This window comes from Sylvia atricapilla, chromosome 1 (assembly GCF_009819655.1).
Source record: "Sylvia atricapilla isolate bSylAtr1 chromosome 1, bSylAtr1.pri, whole genome shotgun sequence".
Classification (NCBI taxonomy): domain Eukaryota; kingdom Metazoa; phylum Chordata; class Aves; order Passeriformes; family Sylviidae; genus Sylvia; species Sylvia atricapilla.
In genome coordinates, this window is record NC_089140.1 from 120,319,257 (window position 1) to 120,325,598 (window position 6,342).

Sequence of the window (6,342 nt, forward strand, 5' to 3'; positions counted from 1 at the left end):
GTCCTTTAGAAAGTCTCACGAGAGGACAAATAACAAATAGTCCATTCAAATGTTAATGTCTCGTCTTCTAACTCTTGATTATACTTTATTTAACTCCTCAAAAGAAACCATTTTCATATGTGATGATTATGTTTTCAATACCTCCAATATTTGTTATCTTCCATGTAATTGAATGATTTAAATATAATTTAAAATATTTTTCCCTCTGCTATGCTGCTCACCCCCCACTTCAGTCTTCCAGTTACATTATCTGCTAATTGTGTCACTGCAGATAGAACCTTCCCACAGTCTCCACGTCAGTGGGAGAAGTTCCTCTGACTTCCAATGACTTTTGAGCACTGTTTTTTCAGTATCTGCAAATTCATCTTGGATGTTAAGATCTAACACTGTAGATACTTACATTTTAGTGAAACTACCCACCGAACTATTTATGAACACATGGGTTTACAGAACTTTGCTCCTTGAAATAACTGGCTAGTAATATAGAATACAGAGTAAACTATCAATGAAATCCTGTATTTTAAACTGTCTGGTAATTGTTTCTTAGCTCATTAAGGTCCTAAAACTGAATACTCCATGTGCAGTGGAAGAACACCCTTAACCTTGCTCTCTCCACAGCTCTAGATGAGGTTTTTCAGCAGTAGAGGCCTGAAATAAGACGCCTGTGTACCTAACATAGGTATTAACAGGAGGTTGAACCATTCAGAGTGACAAGCCACTTGGTTAATGTCATATTCTGCAAACATGGACTTGTGCATTATTTAACATCAGACCGTTTGTAAAAGCAGTTAAATGCAGTCACTGCTGCAAATTTTGAAGTGCAGTTTATCAGGTACAGAAGTTTAATCAAAAGAGTCTTGGGAAACTTGTGTGTATTTCACATTCTTTGTTTTTCTTTAGAACATTATGACTCAGTTTAATTCCCAGCAGTCCAAAAGGCTGTTCTATGTAATATAATAATTTTGCTGATAATGTTAAGTCTTGCTTATCTGTCATTACCTGTATCCTCACATAGGTTCAATAAAGAAAATTTTTGAGTATATTTGAGGAAAATAGTGTTTGTAAGAGGAGGTTCAAATGTCTTCGAAGAAAATATTAACTAACAAGGCAAATATTTATTGTAATGATGTCAAAAAAATTTTATTCTTTTAACGAGTAAAATTATGTCAAGGCATTACAACATATTTCTGACAGGTTAATTGGAAAAAGTATCATCCTTAGATGTCTGGGGAGAAATATTTGAATTTAAGATTATCATCTCCAAGTTTGCTTAAGTCCCTTCTAAACGCACGTTTGGAAATACTCTAGGAAGAGATTTCTTTTTCCCGAAAATTTAACGAAACGGCGATTTTTAAGTAAATATTTTCCCACGTTGAAGTTCGACAGTGCAAACGTGCCAGGAACAAACCAGGGAGCAGGAGGGAGCGGTGCCTCCCGGCCGCAGCTGCCCCAGCCGAGCCGCGCTCGCCGCCCGCCGCGCTCCCCCTCCTCGGGCTGGGGCAGCGCGGAGCCGGGCGGGCGATGCTGAGCCCAGTGTTTTGAACGCTCCCCTCCCTGGCTGCTTGGTGGGACTTTCCAGGCTTGAGGTCCCACAAGGGACGTGGAGCCCTTGAAAGATGCCCCAAAGGGCATGGCAAGGCTCTGCCGCCTCGGCCCCCCTCAGCGAGGTTTCGGGAAGCCGGGTGGTGGGCCGGGACTGAGGTGCGACCATGCGTGAAATCATCCCCTTCCACCCACCATGGACCGACCCCTGCTTCGCTGAGGTGACCTCCTGTGGCACCCAAAGGATGCTCCTCCAACACTCTTCTGTCACTCCAGTGGTTTCTTACGGCCCAGAGAGGAAACTAGGAGATCGTATGGGGGAGAAAAAACAGCAAAATCTATTCGGCTGAAGCCTGAGTCACTGATCCCGCTTAATAACGTTCTGAACGGGAGTAGAGAGCGAGCCACTGATCCCTCTGGCTGTTTGCAGCGCTTGAGCGCAGCCACTGCCAATAGTCGCGTGAGGACTTTGAAGTTATGGATATTGTCTTCGCAGGCATTAGCCAGTGTTTTAATAGGTCTCGTTCTGGCTCGGTCGCTGAAAGATGTGAGCAAGCCAAAACTTCAGCGCTCTTCTGGGGCATCTAAAACGTTAGGTCCCTCCTCCGAGAGGGACTTCGGTGTGAAGCCAAGCGCGAAGAGACGAATGAGTACATATGTTCAAAATTACATTTTCGACAGAAATTCTGATCTACCGGGTCGTGTTTAAATGCGAAGTGGGACAGAAGTGGGGGCGGGGGGGGGGGAGTGGGGTTCAATATGCAGGAAACATCACTGGGAAACCTGGAATGTAACAGGCAGGATCAAAAGTTAATGGCCTATTTGATGTGAAAAGTGAGCTGGGGATGCCGGAGAGCGGGAGCGAAAGGAGCCGGCCAGACGCACCCAGGGCGTCCGCGTAGCCGGGCCCCCCAGCCCCGCGCAAATACCTAAACCAAAAATACAGCGCAGGTAGGAGCGCTTCTCCGTCGTGTTAGCCTTTAATCCGGTGAGTTTAACCTCCCGAGTGGGGCGGTGGGGTGGCTGAGTCGGCCCTGGCTCCGCGGGAGACGCGCCTGGCGGAGAGCCGCGCCCGGCACCGGCTGCCCCCCGCAAACCCGCGGATCTCTCCGCCGCCTGCCGCGCAAAGCCTGGGCGGTCGATGGGAGAGAGCTCCCACCCGCCTCTGCCCGCAGCATCGGGGTGACGCCGCGGGCCCCCGGGGAGCTGCGAGGGGGGCGCTGCGCGGGAGGGCGCGGGGAGGGAAGGCGGCTGCGGGCGGCGCGGAACGCCCCGAGGCGCGCAAGGGCTGCCGCTGCGGCCGCGCTCGCAGAGCGCCGGTGCTGGGCAAAGCGCAGGGTTCTATCTGCCCCTGGCACGGACGGACAGGGAAAAGTTCAGGAGAAGAGGGTGCGCTTCGATGGATTGGCAGGCCACGGTCGAAGCTCGCCAAAAGTACAGACCGCCCTGCCACACAGCATCGAGCCCTCTCGTTGTCGCTAAAGCTAAGAAACAAATATTAGCCTCTACTACCATCAGAATATTTCATCAATGCCAATTTGTTTTAACAATATTTTTCTAAAAATAACTCTGTCCTTTGTACGGCTCAGTTTCTTCGGCTTTAGCATACGCTTTGAATTAAAACTGTTGACAAGATGGCAACGAAAATACTGATTGATGCAAACGTGCCCTGAAACAAATCCACACCTGATTCTGGTTCTCTGACTATGCTGATTAGAGCCAACCCCCCTCTTGCCTCCAGCAAGCCTGACCGGAGTCCCCAGCTTCCAGAGAAATTGTCCGTCGTGACATAACGGTGACAGAAAATGAAGGCATAGGGACGAGTACCTAAAAAGAGCGTTTGAAGCTCTTGGGGTTCCCCGAGTTGGTTTGAAGTGATACCGAGACAAACACATCGAATGCAGTCTGTTTCTTCCTCCTTGGTTTTATCTCAACCTTCAGAGACTGTTCGATACTGGGAGAAGACTGAAGTCAGGCCACTGCCAGCGCTTGAATAAAAAGGCTAAGGGAAGCCCAAAATGCCTGTGGTCTCCGTGAACTACATTAAATCACGGGGTGGTTATATTTTGGTGGATAATGAACCGCATAAAACGGTAGATAAAAATCAGTTGCTATGGACTGTCTAGGATTTCGTGTGTTTTTATTAATTTTCATAGGAGATTTTAAGATTTACGTAATCTCCCCGTTTCAAACTGCGGACGGAGCACTCTTATCGACAGGAAGCGCCGGGGGAGGCGTTCGCAGCTTCTCCGCCCGCGGCAGCCGCCCCGCTCCGCGCCCCACCTGGGGCCGGCCCAGCCCCGCTCCGGCCCGGCCGCTTTGCAGGAGCGGCTTGGCTGTGAATGGGGCCGAGGGCACCTGAGCTGCGGGGTGTTGAGTGAGGAAAGCAGGGGGATGTGACACCGAGAGGCGCGTCAGAACTTCTGCTCCGGCCCTGGTGACCCAGCTGCAGGTCAGCTCTGCGGGGACACCGAGGAGGTTTGGCCTCCGACTGTTCAGGCAAGGAAGAGGGAGGATGCTGCTGCCCCCGCACAGCAGCTCTGTTCCCTGGCTGAGCAGGACAAGAGCAGCCCAGGTCCCCACTACATAGTAGCTGGCCTTGCAGCCTTCCCGTCCCCCGGCTGACCACCGCCGCCACAGTCTCCTCCTCTCCCGCTCCCTGGGGCGCCGCCACCAGCGGTAGCACCAGCGGGGGCCACTGGGGCCGGGTAAACAGGAAAATCCTGCTAGATTGCCAGGCGATTCTCCCCGAGCCGAGGGGAGGAGCGGCCGAGGCGGGAGCAGAGCACGGAGCGGGAGGTGGGCGCTCCTCTCCCGCCCACCACTCTGCGCGGGGCGCGGGGGCGGCGGGGCCGTGGCGGCCCTCCCGCACCTCCGAGAGGACAGTGGGATCCCGCAGCATGTGGGAAGGCTTCCTGCTGCGATTTGTGTTCTATATCTTTAACAGCTACACTTTGCCAGTTTTAAAGAAAAAAAAACCAACCAAACAAACTTTTTTTCCGGTGAAATCAGTATCACTGGGAACATATGACTATAGAGTAATAAAGGGGCTGGAACACGGGCGGGATTTGCAGGGCGTCACGGTCCCACAGCGGCGTTATCCTACATCATAAGCAAAACTTAACCACCCGCAGCGACCGCATCATTGACACCCGGCCGCACTCCCGCCTCCGCCCCGGGCGACCGTAGAGCTTCCCCTCGGCTCTCCGGGGCGCAGGGGCACCGACAGCCCGAGCGCACCGCGGGGCCCGGCGGGTCTGTGCGGGGGCCCCGCGGGCACGGCAGGTGCTGCCGGCTGGCCCTGATTCACCGTGCCTCTGCCGCATCCACCGTGCGCCCGGCTCTACTCTCTTTTTTCCCCGGGTTTTGGCGGCCGTATGTTTGTTGTTTGTTCGTTTTCTTTTTCTGGCGTAACTGATTCCCACGCAGTTGCACCTCACGTTTTATCCCTTGCTAAGACTTAAGCTACGTGCCAGCCGGAGCCTGAGGTCCGCTGCGCTACTTTCTGTGCCCGTTCTGCCTTATATTCCTTTTTGGGTTTTTTCTTCTTCCCCGTGGAAGTACAGACACACAGATTTGCCTGGTGATTTTCAGATGGCAAATGCCCAGGACTTCAAACCGGTTAGCGAAGCGGCATCACTATGTCCTCATTAGCTGGGCTTGCGTCAGGGCGCGCGTCAGCGGCTCAAATCCCAGCTCTCTCCCTCCCGTACCTGCCTGACCGAGCCCTGAGATCGCCGTGCACTCCTGCTTGGGCTGAAGGGCAGCCGCTTCTCCCCTCCGTGCTCTCAGCAGGCGAGGACTTATTCTGACACGGAGGGAAATGACAATATGACTTAGATACTCATTGTCACTCCACTGGCTGGAGGTGGAGATACCTCCAGATTAACACATTCAGGTTTAGATCCAAACGCGCCTTCCTAAATAACACGGCTCAAGCAGCCCAGGTGGCTCCTGGGCTGCCATTCACGTTTACTTTATAGCAACAGAGAACTGTATGAATTTTACCAGCAGTCCCGCATTTTTCTGGGCGTGAGCTGGTTTCTATTGGACGCTGCTGCGTACAAACGAGGGATAAAAAAGACGCTTTCTCTGCCAGGGTGTAAAAACGACACCAGATTGTGATTTTGCGCCGTGCTAAGGTCTAAGTTCAAGGATGGGAGTTTTGCTTGCCAGGCACTCGGAAGTGTGCGAGCCCTCCCTTTTCCGCCCTGCCTCAGCCCCTCTCCCAAATCAACAGCAACAATAAATTCCGGGTGCCAATAAATCTTAAAAAAAAAAAAAACAAAAAAAAAACAAAAAAAAAACCCAAAAAACAAAAAACAAAAAACAAAAAAACAACCCCACAACCCCCTCCCCCCAAAAAAACCCCAAAATTATTATAGTTTAAGATCCACCTCGAATATACAAGAACACAGAACGCAGAACCATCCTTGTCTCCGAGCCCCCACAAAACGTTTCTCTTTGTATAGGAGCGGGAAGAGACAATCGTGTCGACGATGGGCTCATCTGGTTCACTGCTTCATTGTTGCTGCTGGGGTAACAGATACCCCTCTCAAAGGTGCCAAACAACACTTTTTAATAGCCCAGCCATGCGGGCAACGATGTAGAACATTTAAGTGCTGTGGTTCATCCCTAGGTTGGTATCACAGCGTATCTCTTCTTCCGATTATCTTTTGACACCCACGGGTGACTGGAGGATGTGAGTGCGTGTGCACCGTAGAATATGGCAGCGTGGAAAATGCATTGTTTCCTGAAATAATAAACAATCAACTTGTTCAAATAATCCGGTTTTTACTG